At 52.4% G+C, this 13,457-nt stretch overlaps 1 protein-coding gene across 4 annotated transcripts in view; it reads right to left on the reverse strand.

The window, feature by feature from the left end:
- Positions 1 to 13,457, reverse strand: part of CUEDC1 (CUE domain containing 1) — an 85,307-nt gene that overhangs the window by 41,040 nt on the left and 30,810 nt on the right. The gene's annotated exons all lie outside the window — the stretch shown is intronic.

The following is a 13,457-nucleotide window of genomic DNA, read 5'->3' on the forward strand; positions in this document are numbered from 1 at the left end:
AAAAGGGAGGGGCAGAGGGGAGCAGGGGCAGCCGGGGTGGGAGACCAGGGTCTGCGGCCTCTGACCACTGAATCCAGACCCAAGTGCCTGGTTCCTGAGGTCTCACCCCCCCTTACCTCCAGGTGTACAAGGACAGAGAGAAGTCACATGTGGGGCACAGTCATGGTTAATGGCAGCTCTGCCTCACTTGAGATAAGACTATTTAACCAGCAGACTTTGCTATAAAAAGATACTGCCTTCAGGGCCTTCCTGAAATGTGTCCTGTGTGCATACGTGTGCAGAGACGAAAGGGGAGCCAGAGGTTCTGAAACACCTTGGCCTGGCCACTTAGAGCCTTCTCAGACACCCCCTCCTTTCAGAACTGTACTGCCCAAGAAGGTAGCCACTAGTCACCGTGTGGCAAGATAAATTTACATTATTTAAAATTAAGTAAGGGACTTCCCTGGTGGTCCGGTGGCTAAGACTCCACGTTCCCAATGCGGGGGGCCCAGGTTTGATCCCTGATCAGGGAACCGCAGCCCACAATGTTGCAGCTAAGATGCAAGTAAGTCAGGATTTGCACGGCGCAAGTAAAAAGATCCCACATGCCACACTAAGACCCAATGTGGCCACATAAATAAGTAAATAATAAGTAAATCAATTAATTAGAAATTCAGTTCCTCAATCACACTACCACGTTTCAAGTGCTGAAAGGCCATCACAAGGCCCAGCACACACATTAGAACATTCCTCACATCACAGAAGTTCTATCAGACAGTGCTGTTCCAGAACCTAAGAGGAGCAGGAAGCCCTGGTGTCCTGCATTGTTAGAATTATCTGGGGAGACCAAGGCCGGTGAACAATTGATTCCCCAATGGAAAAGCCCTTCCACATCCTCCTGGGAAGGGCAGCTAAGTACAAAGACCCCTTCTCCTGGGCAGGCAGAGCTAGGGTGAGCACTAGTCCCTCTCCCTGCTGGTGGTCATGGCCTCATCCAAGATCAGAACCTTGGCCTGGTTCCCATGGTGAGATCTGACGCCCAGGCAGGGAAGCAGGAGTCCGGCGAGGAGCCCAAGTCTAGAGTCAGCACCTGCAGGACCCTGGGCTCTCCAGGACGAAGGGGGCGCTTGGCTTTGGCAGGGCTCACCCACTGGCCCCTCTCCTGGGTGTGCCCTAGGGTGGCCCTGGCACTGCCTCTTTGGGCTTCTTCAGAGCAATGAGAAGGAATCAGAGGTAGAGGGTAGCTGAGGCAGGGGGTATGGATGTGAGAGTTGGACTGTGAAGAAAGCTGAGCGCAGAAGACTTGATGCTTTTGAACTGTGGTGTTGGAGAAGACTCTTGAGAGTGCCTTGGACTGCAAGGAGATCCAACCAGTCCATCCTAAAGGAAATCAGTCCTGGGTGTTCATTGGAAGGACTGATGCTGAAGCTGAAACTCCAAAACTGTGGCCACCTCGTGCAAAGAGTTGACTCATTGGAAAAGACCCTGATGCTGGGAAAGATTGAAGGCAGGAGGAGAAGGGGGTGACAGAAGATGAGATGGTTGGATGGCATCACCGACTCAATGGACATGGGTTTGAGCAAGCTCCGGGAGTTGGTGATGGACAGGGAGGCCTGGCGTGCTGCGGTCCATGGGGTCACAAAGAGTCGGACACGACTGAGCGACTGAACTGAACTGAGGCAGGGGGTATGTGTGTGGCAAGGGGAGAGGGAGGGATGGTGCTCATTAAAAGGAAAAACCATCCTTTCCAGGAACCCAAAGGGCGAGGCCAAGGAAATGAACAGAAAGGGATTCTGAAAACACAGAACCTGGGGGCTAGAGCCTGTCTCTCTGCACTAACGAGAGAGAGAGAAAGAGGTCCAGGCATCTCCCACCCTTGCACATGGCGATGGAAAACGGCTGAGATGTCTTCACTTCTGACTAACCAATCTCCTCAAAAATGTCCCCATTTGAGTCAAAGGGGAATCACCGTTCTTTCCCAAGGCTATTTCAGCTTTGGCCCCGGAAGTCAAACAAAATGAGCTGTGAATCTGCAGGTTTTCCTGCAAGCTGCAGACGGGGGGCTGGGGCTGGGAGGGGGTAAGAAGGCAGCCCCCGCAGGGTGGGAGCAGCGGGACATGCGGCCCAAGGGAGGACCTGTGAACAGGGGTTCTGGAACGAGCTCTGCCACACGGATTCTTGAGCAAGTTCCTCTTTCCTTTCAACCTTTAAGAAAATATAGAACGATAAAACAGAGGACTTTCCTGGTGGTCCGGTGGTTAGAAGTCTGTCTGCCCATGCAGGGGACATGGGCTCAACCCCTGGTCAGGCAGGATCCCACACGCTGCAGGGCAGCTTAAGCCCTGTGCCACAGCTACTGAAGCCTGCGTGGCCTCGAGCCCCTGCTCAGTGATGAGCCAAGCCACCATGACCAGAAGTCGCACACCGCGGCCAAGAGCAGCCCCTGCTCACCGCAGCTAGAGGAAGCCCGTGCAGCGCTGGAGACCCAGCACAGCCGAAAAAAACAATCAGATACAGAGAACTGAACGGAATGCATGTCAGTCTGATGAAGTAGCACAAGACAAACACCTTACAACCACTCATGTCAAGAAACGAAACTCTGCCAGCCGCTCCAACGCCCTCTCTGCGGACTACAAGCTGCTTGTGTGGTAATCGCCCTTTTGCATTTCTTGACCCTCAAAAGCACATGCCTGGACACTATACTTAAGTCCTGCTCGTCGTCTTTAATGTCTATTTTAATCTACAGGTTTCCCCTTCATCCCTGTAATTTATGAGTTGACGAACCCAGGCTGCATAACTGCAGACTTCCCCACTATCTGAAGTTCATGGAGCAAGCTTCCTTTTCTCCCTGAGCCAGAGTTACTGCTTCCTTACCAGCACCGCCCTGCTCATCTTCTGGCCCTCCTCTCACAATAAAGAGAGACAGCCTCAGAGAACGTCAGGAAACGCTGATGATATTTTGTTAAACAAAGGATGCAGGATGCAAGCTGATACACAGGGTACGCTTTCAGCTACGTAAAGGCAAGATGTGTAGGAAAAAGGAGCAGAGGAAATATGCCCATGTATCAATAGTCGTCCTGGGTGGTAGTGGAATTCTGTGCACCCCAATTCTTTCTTCAGTTCAGTTTAGTCCAGTTGCTCAGTCGTGTCCGACTCTTTGTGACCCCATGGACCACAGCACCCCAGGCCTCCCTGTCCATCACCAACTCCCGGAGTTCACCCAAACTCGTGACTCGAGTCGGTGATGCCATCCAGCCATCTCATCCTCTGTCATCCCCTTCTCCTCCCGCCTTCAATCTTTCCCAGCATCAGGGTCTTTTCCGATGAGTCAGTTCTTCGCATCAGGTGGCCAAAGTATTGGAGTTTCAGCTTCAACATCAGTCCTTCCAAAGAACACCCAGGACTGATCTCCTTTAGGAAGGACTGGTTGATCTCCTTACAGTCCAAGGGACTCTCAAGAGTCTTCTCCAACACTACAGTTCGAAAGCATCAATTCGTCAGTGCTCAGCCTTCTTTATGGGCCAACTCTCACATCCATACATGACCCCTGGAAAAACCATAGCTTTGACTAGATGGACCTTAGTCGGCAAAGTAATGTCTCTGTTTCTTTCTTACATTTCCATAATTAGCATATAACAACGTGCTAGGACACAGACCACCTTGAAACATCTTAAAGAAAAGAGTGCTCTGAAAGTGTGGCATGCGATCAACTGTGTCACTCTCCCTTCACAGGACCACCTGGCTCTGCTCTCTGCGCCCACAGCCACCATCAACCCAGCTGGGACCCTGAGCATCCCAAGTCTGCCTCCCTTGATGCCTCCTGGCTTCCCTGCCCATCTCCTTTCTGTCCTCTCTCTGTGCCGCCTACAGAATAACTCATCTAAAACACGCCAGGTCACCTCCCAGCTCCTCGGTCTCTCTTTTTTCCTGCATCAGCTGTCACCACACTCGGTGAGCATCGGGGTCACTTGCAGGGCTTGTCAGCACACACTGGGTTTCACCCCCAACACGACTGCCTCAGGGACCGCAGAGCAGCCATCTGCACCTCTCCTCTGTCCTCACAGACAAGGCCTGTCCAGCTTTCAAGACCCGGCTCAGGGTCCTCTTTGCCAGGAGGCGGTCTCTGGAAACTTCAGCCGATACTGATCCCTCCCTGCTCTTCCAGGTCAGCCCTAGCGCTCAGAGCCCTCTGGAAGAGGAGAGAGCACCAAGTGGCTGTAACGACGGGCAAGGTGGCACTTCATCACTTGCTGTCTCCCTCCATCAGACCAGCTCCTCCGGGCAGACTCGGGGAGGGACGTCCCAGGGTCCTGTGCCGCCCGGAGGGCGTTCTGCATGTGCCAGGGGAACGGGGTCTGTTTCATCACAGGCACCCCAGTGACCTTCGCGCACAGGCTGCTAATTATCCCCTCATTCATTCACTGTCAGGCAAAACAGACCAAGTGAGGACCTACTGTACACCAGGATACACGAGATTTTTTTAAAAAAATAGCTTTTCTTCACAAAGGCCAAGAATTACAACAGTGTGAGTTAGAACAGAAAGAGCTCTGTGAGGAGCCTTTCCAACTGCAGCCCCGGAGACCGCTGCGCAGACCACCTCGGCCGGAGAGGCAGGTGTTGCTGCTGCCAGGAAACACACAGTTGAGGATGCGCCCTTGTGCAGCCATGGGGCAGGCTTGGCCGCCCGTCACAGGCTCCGTTGTCCCCCGGCTAAGCCGCCCTGGAGTCAGGGCGAGGATTTATGGCAGATATTGTTAGGAGAACAGATGTCCAGGCAGGCAGGCAGAGCAACTGGGAACAACGGCCGTGACTGTGCCAGCCTGAGCCCCTCTGGAGGGAGGCAAGAACACCCTGCAGCGTCTGAGGCAGTAAGTGCCTGAGGAGCAGGCCCCCAGCCTGTTGCTGCAAACACCTGGGCACTGTGCCCTGAGGCCCTCTACCCAGGGGGACACATGCAGGCTAAAGACACCGTGGACTGTAGGGCAGGCTCTGGCTTCTCCATAACCTTGGACAACGTTTCCTTCTTTGTGCCCCAGTTTCACTAACTAATAACACCTTTTTAACCAGAGGGGCCGGGTTTGATCCCTGGTCAGGGAACTAGGTCTTACATGCTGCAACTAAAGACCCTGCATGCCACAACTAAGATCGAGCACAGCCAAGTAACTAAGTAAATATTTTAATTAAGTAAAGAAATTAAATAACCTTAAGAAAAAAAAATTGTTTTGAGTCTTCTCTGTAGCTCCAGTACTCTTGCCTGGAAAATCCCATGGACGGAGGAGCCTGGTGGGCTACAGTCCATGGGCTCGCAAAGAGTTGGACACGACTGAGCGACTTCACTTTCACTTTTCACATTCATGCATTGGAGAAGGCAATGGCAACCCTCTCCAGTGTTCTTGCCTGGAGAATCCCAGGGACGGGGGAGCCTGGTGGGCTGCTGTCTATGGGGTTGCACAGAGTCGGACACGACTGAAGTGACTTAGCAGTAGCAGAGCTGTAGCTCAAACGGTAAAGAATCTGCCGGCTGCACAGGAGACCCAGGGGAGAAGGGAATGGCAACCCGCTCCAGTCTTCTTGCCTGAAGAATCCCCATGGACAGAAGAGTCTGGCAGGCTACAGTCCATGGGATCACAAAGAGTCGGACATGACTGAGCGACTAACACTACTACTATCAAGACGATTTTTTTAAGTAGCAAAGCCAAAAAACAAGATGCTAGACATCCCTGTCGGAAAAATAAAAGGAGAGATGAAAACAAACAATAACAATGCCAGTCTGTAAAAGCAAGAGGATGTGCAAGGAGGTCGGGCAGGGACGACCCATCATGGATGCCTTGGGGCAGGGAGCCCCGGATGCACTCAGGCGTCCACGGCGCTGGATTCTCAGGTGGAGGGTGCAGCAGAATCTCGGGGAGCTTCTCAAAGGCAGAGGTCTCGGGAGCTCTACTGACTAGCGGCACACAATCCTCGTCCACCAAACCCCCAGCAAGTCAGAGAGGCCTGAGGTATTCTGAACCACTCATAGTTAGGAGACATGAGCTCAGAGGTGGGGATAAATCGTTCTCTAAAAGAGGAGGAGGGGAGGGGCCTCGGCCCCAGAGCAAACCCCAAGGGAGCCCGGAGCCCAGCGGGCACCAAGAAGGACCGTCACAAGTGAAGCGCCCTTCCTTTCTGCTCCCCACTCTAGAGGTCTGCTTCTGGAGAGCAGACAACCCCCTCCTTCTGCAGGCTGACCGGCCCTTAGGCACCTGCTGTTTCAGCCGAGTGCTGGGGTGACCCTTCATCCGGCCACCACACTGTCCCAGCACACTTCCCTAGTCCCACGCACTTAACGCCTCGGCCCTAACAGACCCACCCTGCTCAAGTGCAATTTCAGGATTCAGAACACAGACCTCCTTCTCCAGGAAGCCTTCCCGGATGCACTCCTTGGCTCACTCCCACATGGCCTGGGCCAGTTAGGTTCTCACTGCACCATTAAGACGGCAGCACTAGTTACACATCACAGTCACCAATGTGCGCACTAGGGCCTTGGTGATTCAGATGGTAAAGCATCTTTCTGCAATGCACGAGACCCGGCTTTGATCCCTGGGTTGGGAAGATCCCCTGGAGAAAGGAATGGCAAGCCACTCCAGTATTCTTGCCTGGACAGAGGAGCCTGGCGGGATATAGTCCATGGGGTTGCAGAGAGTCAGACACGACTGAGTGACTAACCTTTCACTTTCACTTTCACCGTGCCATTGGTGGCCATACCAGAGCAGGCTTCTCTTGGTCTTACTCAGCTCTCTGCCCCCAATACCTAGTTCAGTGCGCAGCATAAAACAGGCAGCAATGTGCACAGGCAACCCTCACTGCACTGCCCTTCACTTTTTCACTTCACAGATACTGAGGTTTTTTTTTGTTTGTTTTGTTTTTTTTTACAAATTAAAGGTTGTGGCAACCCTACAATGAGCAATCTATTAGCACCATTTCTCCAACAGCATTTGTTCATTTTGTGTCTCTGTGTCACATTTTGGTAATTCTCACCATATTTCAAGCTTCTCCATTATTATTGTATTCGTGATGGTGATCAGTGACTTTTGATGTTACTATTCTGGCTGAATGCTCACATGACGGTTAGCATTTTTTTCTGCACTAAAATACTTTTTAATTAAGGCATACACATTGTTTTTTTTTAAAGACATCATGCTATTATGCACTTAATAGACCACAGTGTAATGTAAACATAATTTTTATATGTATTGGGAAACCAAAACACGTGTGTGGCTCACTCTGCCGCAATATGCACTTTACCGTGGCGGTCTGGAAGTGAACCTACATCTCTGAGGTCTGCCTGTATATTTATGCAGATTGGGAGAAACGGAGGGGAGGAAATTCAAAGTCAAACAATGGAAAATTTTTCAAAGCACTCGGCAAATTAAAGCAAATATTTTCTTAAGCACTGCCTATTGCCACGGAGAAACCTAAGACACAGGGAGGAAGGGTGCCCACAGTGGCAGAGTTGGGTCAGAACCCAGGCAGTATGGCTCCTCCTCTCAACCCTCTGCCACGATACCGATGGTTCAAAGGAAAGATGGAGTAAAATCCGGAAAAAAAAAATAAAAGCTCCCTCTGCAGTCCTTGCTCCTGGGTGTAGGGGTTCACGGCAACTCCACACGTCACCGTTTGGACAAAGCACAGTTGAGGCTGCCGTCCAAGGAAGCAGAGGCAGTTCATGTGGAAGGTCTCTCAGTGAGGTGCCGGGGACCCTTCTGCAGCCTCTGGGAGAGTCTGGGAGTCAGCGTTCCCAGCTGGGAGCTCTAGGAGGCCCAGACCAGGAACAAGGCCAATGCCACCCAGGGCCTCTGTGTACCTGCCCCACCTGGCCCCTCTAGGCCCAGAGACAGGCTAGTTGGGAAGATGGCTCAGCGGCCCAGGGGGCTTCACTCAGGGGAAGCTGTGGAGAAGAGCAGGAACTCCGGGGGGCTTCAAAGTGGGCAGGAAAGGACTTCCCTGGCGGTCCAGCAGTTAAGGCTGCTTCAACTGCCGGGGGCTCAGGTTCAACCCCTGGTCAAGAAACTAAGATCCACCCACATGCTTCGGGCACAGCACCCCCGCCGCCCCAAATAAGGTAGGCAGGAAAGAAAATGTATTAGAATCAACCAGAGTGACTGAAAATGAACCGTACGCCAGGCACCTGCAGAGGTGGGTCCCCGCAGGATTTAATTTTCACATCCACCCAGTGAGGCGGTTGTCATTCTCCTTGTCTAACCAACAGGACACTCAGGCCCTGTTCTGCCGGAACGCGTGAGAGCGAGGAGGCAACCCTGCCAGATTGGGGTGTTTGGCCGAGGCTGAGTGGGAACGTAAGGGTCTCTGGGCAAAGCGGCAAGGATACTTGGTCTTTGTTCTCTTTCTTCAAGACAGAACAAATAAAATGGGACTTAGACTCCAGAAGAAACTTGCTTGACTGTAAAGAGGGGTCAGAGAGAACACTTCCTGGGAGGGACCCCTGAATGGTGTTTCGCTCCAGCAAGCGCCTTTCTGCAGGCAGGAGACCGGACCGCCTGGTCTCCGTCACCATGAGGCCACTGACATACTCGGAGGTCTCCTCAGACAACTTGGCTCTAGCTTCAGTCTCAAGGGAGGCTCTTGGACAACGTAAATCTGAGGTTAAACTCATCCTTTGTGGGACTTCCCTGGTGACCCAGTGGTGGAGACTCCAGGCTCCCAATGCAAGGGCTCAGGGTTTGATCCCTGGTCAGAGAATTAGACCCCACGTGCTACACACAACGAAGAGCTCGCATGCCGCAACTAGGACTCGGCACAGCCAAATAATTAAACACTTTCTTCAAAAAACCCTTTGCCAAATTTGACAAACAGATGGGGTAGAGAGTCCTGATACTGAAATGAAGTGTGGAGTCGGCGGTTTTAGTCAGTGACTATAAAGTTGGCACGAGTGTGGTACTGACTGATAGAAGCCTCCTGTTTCGCCTGATGAATAACATAGTTGGTCAAGCCAGCAGTGACCGAGACGACCAAGGGAGAGTGGTAGGCAACCCGCCCAGGAAGCCCCGTCCTGTGTGGGCACGCCCACCAGGAGGTCTCCGAGGACACAGGGCCGATCTGTTGTTCCCTGGTTGCTCAGGCCAACGCTTTTGCCTTGGCCTGGAACAGAAGTCTCCTCTAGTAGGTCATGATCAGTCCGGGAACGCAGGACACTCTGGTGGGGGGCGGGGGGGCCTGGATCACACACGGGATGTTCAGTCTAGTCTAGAGAGGTTCCTGATTCTGAAGTTTCATGTCAAACTACACAACTTACTGGTTCGAATCAAACACAGAATTTACTATTCGCCATCGAACAATCATATGACAGTGATTTTGCAGTTTACCCAGATGTGGGGCTTCCTTAAGGGGTCCCAGGACCAAAGGGGTTCAAAACCTCTCCACCCTCTTGCGAGAAACCCAGCCCTGGAAAGGTTAAAGGCCTCGCCCAAAGTTCCTGCCAGCAGGAGCGGCTTTCCCACCAGCCTCCTGTTCCCAGTGGCCAGTAGCCACCTCTGAGTCGAGGGGGACCGGGGGGTGGGGGTGCTGAGTGTCCATGAACCGCAGCGCACGTGCTCCACCCGGGACCTCATGACACTCGAGGCACAGCACCCCCACACAGGTCGGGCCAGGCAGGGGTCCCCGACCGGAGGACTGACCCCATGGTCCCTGGGGGAGGAGCCCCCCACTCCAGGAGCTCCAGGCCTCGGCAGGTCCTCCTGCCTGGCCCCCACCTTTCCCTTTGATCCCAAAGAAGGTGGAGAGCAAAGAAAAATCCCCAGTTGGCATCGATTTGCCCAAAGCAAAAGGAACACAAAGGCTGCGCCTGTTTCCATGGAGACGAGATCAGTGAAGCAAAGGAACAAAACAGAGCAAGAAACACAAACCGCCACCACCTTCCGGGCCTGCGTGATCGATGTCGGTGGGCCAGAGCCCTGACAGGAAGACACTGGAAGAAAGAAGGGTGATCAGAAGATCAGCAGCCAAACCGAGCGCGCTTTCAGCTGCTGCGAGGGACGCGGTGGCCTGCCGCCACCCCACTCCGCCCGCCCCCAAGCCTACAAATTAGCCTGGCCCCCACTCTTGAGAAAGACCCTGAACAACAACAAAAAAAATCCCAACCGGAGTCCAAAGGGAGTCATTATTCACTTTACAAAAGGATTCTTTGCTTGACAAAGAGATTCCTTGCAAGGGGCAGATCCCAAGGTGCACAGGAGCACTGCTTTGTTTCTTTATTTACTCCTCTGGGGCGGAGGAGGAGAGACTGAGCTCCAGCTGAAAGTCGGTTTAGACAAGATGACAAAATTCCTGCGGGGAAGGCACAGGGGATGGAGTCGACTCTGCTTCTAAAACATTTGCTGGGAGAGGCCCTCGGGAAATCCAACCAAGGCAGCTTTCAGACAGAAGGCTTGAGAGCCTGCAGCCCATCCCCCAGAAAGGGCCCAGTCGGGGAGACCAGGCAGCAAGGCTTCCAACAGGTTCCCACAGGGTGGACCCCAGGGCCCTCAGGCTGCAGGGAAAGCAGCAAGCAATCAGGGGTGGCCTTTTCCTCTAGGGGAGCAAGAAGGCAGGAGGCCAGCAGGGAGCTCAGCAGATGGCAGGGCCCGCTCTGCCCTTTATCAGGTGACACCCGCGAAGCACCTCTGTGCGTGTGGTGCCATCCCAGGGAGGGGCGCCCTGCCCTCGGAGAGTCTCAACCAGGCCTTCATGCCACCCCGTCTTTTGGTTAATTCCTACAAGGAACAAGTATAACCACGGCAAGACTATTTCCTGAGTGTGCCCACTAGCCATCGTCTCCTGTATCCCCTCAACCAGCCCATGAGAGAGACACTGTCATTGCCCATTTACCCACGTGGAGACAGGCACACAGAAGCATGTAACTTGGTCACACAGCTACTAAGTGACAAAGCCAGGATTCAAAACAAAGGTCTGCCCAACTTCAAGGTCTCTGAAGGCTAAATGCCTGCCGCATCAGCCCGTTTCACAGACAAAGATGCCGAGGAGGAGAGAATGCAAGTGAGTTGCCCTGAGGCAGGGGACGAGCTCAGAGGACCAGTTCTGACACACCCAAGGCTGGTTTGCTTTGTGATCACCCCCCTGGGATGGCACCCAGCTTTTCTGGTGGGGTATGTGGACTGCTCTGGGGCCATGAAGCCACTCAGCAGGCCCAGGCTTCAGTGTACCGCTCTGCTGCTCACTACTGTAGCCTCGGTGCCCCTGCTAGCTAACTGCAAGGACCTGGGAAGAAACACCGAACAAGGGCCAGGGTTGTCACCAGGGAGACCCTGGGAGGTTCGGGCTCAAGATTCCCAAAGAGCCACAGGCTTTGAAGTGAGCAATGTAATGTTCACAGAGCCACAACCCAGGGCAGCCTCTCCAGAAGGCATCTGGTCAATGGTCTGCCCACCAAGGTGCATCTGGGAAATTTAACTCCCTGACATGGCAGGCCTTCAGGGAATCAGTTTCCAGAACCTCCACATCCCCGTGGTATCCTTTGGTATCGATGTACTGGGAACCATCTGAGCCCACCAGTTCTCCTTCAAGGTGGCCCTCCTCAAGACTTCCCAAAAGAAAGGCCATGCCGGCTTTGCCCTGGCACTTTGACCAGACAGAGGGACAACTCAAGAATGCAGCGCTCCTGGAAGGAGTCTCCTGAGGATGGACACTGAGAAGGGAGCTGGCCTCATCTTACCAAGACCGACTCTCCCATGCATACCCATCTGGGTATTCCAGGATTAGAATTAGGAAGCAAGGAAGCCGACACAGGGGTGCTTGCTTAACACATTCGTTTGAATCAAACAATGGAGTCAGACTTTTTCTAACACAAAGCATGATTTGGCTCATCGTCTAACGGCAAGATCTGGCCTTGCAAATTAAGAGCTACAGCAGACATTTTCCACAACCGTGTGAACTGAATTTGCCATTCTAGGCTTTCATGAACATATATTTGAAGAATATGACATACAATAAGCCAGGAAATACTCTCTACTTACACTTATGAGAAAAAAATGCTTATGTGAATTTTTAAGTGTATGGGGCTTCCCAGGGGGCACAGCGGCCTGACAATGCAGGAAACGTAAGAGACTCGGGTTCGATCCCTGGGTTGGGAAGATCCCCTAAAGTAGGAAATGACAACCCACTCCAGGACTCTTACCTGGAGAATTCCACGGACAGAGGGGCGTGGCAGGCTACCGTCCATGGAGTCACAAAGAGTTGGACATGACTGAACAACTGAACACACCCACACATAAGGGGATACAGTTTTTTGTTGTTGCTGTTGTTTTTATTCTTTTGACAGCTGTGAGAGCAAAAACAGTTTTAAGACTGTGTCTTTCCTTCCCTGGAGCTATACTCAGGGGCTATAACCTCCACACCACCCACTGGGCCATGAGTGTAATAGATTCTCAGAAGGCAGCTGCAAGGGACATGGCAAGCGTTACACCTAACACCTGGGTGTGAGTTTATTTCTGCTACTTCTTAGCTGTGTGGATCTGGTAAACTTACACACACTCGCCGAGATAAAGTTACCCATAAGCTCATGGGAATAATACCATAAGAGACATATTAAAAATCCTGATATGGTGATGATGATAATATTAAATGAGTAACGGAGAAGTGCACTACAGAAATAGCCCCAAATAGTAGCCAACCAGCAAGTGCTTTCTGTTTGGCTTGGAAAACTTTATGGTCTTTTGTCTCCAGACGATGCTGATCACTGATACTTACTGAGCATCCACTGTATGCCAGGCACTGGACTAGGTGTTTCGCAGGCCTCGTTCACTTTGTTTGCACATCTGTCTTATGGGTGGAGCGTCCTCATCCTCCCAGTTTACAAGCACAGAAACCTTACATACTTGCCAAGCATTTAGGGTCCAACGTGTGTGCGTGCTAAGTCGCTTCAGTTGTGTCTGACTCCTTGTGAACCTATGGATTGTAGCCTGCCAGGCTCCTCTGTCCATGGGATTCTTCAGGCAAGAATACTGGAGGGGGTTGCCACGTCTCTTTCCTGTGACCCCTGCATTGCAAGTGGATTCTTTACCGCTGAGCCACCAGGAAAGCCCTTAAGGCCCAATGAAAGTGAAAGTGTTAGTCGCTCAGTTGTGTCTGACCCTTTGCGACTCCATGGACTCTAGCCTGCCAGGCTTCTCTGTCCAGATAATTCTTTAGGCAATACTGGAGTGGGTAGACATGCCCTTCTCCAGGGGATATTCCCAACCAAGGGATCAAAGCTGAGTCTCCTGTACTGCAGGCAGACTCTATCACCTGAGCCGCCAGGGAAGCCACAAGGATCGGTGGGTTTGTTCAATTCTAGAGCATTTGCTGTCAACTCACTCTGCTCAAAGAGTGGTCTCCAACTGGCAGCATCTGCACCGAGAGCCTCTAAGAAATTCAGGATCCCAGCGCCTACTCCATAACCTATGGAATCAGAATCTGCGTTCTAGCAAAATCGATGCATGATTCCT

Source organism: Ovis canadensis, chromosome 11, assembly GCF_042477335.2.
Source record: "Ovis canadensis isolate MfBH-ARS-UI-01 breed Bighorn chromosome 11, ARS-UI_OviCan_v2, whole genome shotgun sequence".
In the NCBI taxonomy this organism is placed as follows: Eukaryota; Metazoa; Chordata; class Mammalia; order Artiodactyla; family Bovidae; genus Ovis; species Ovis canadensis.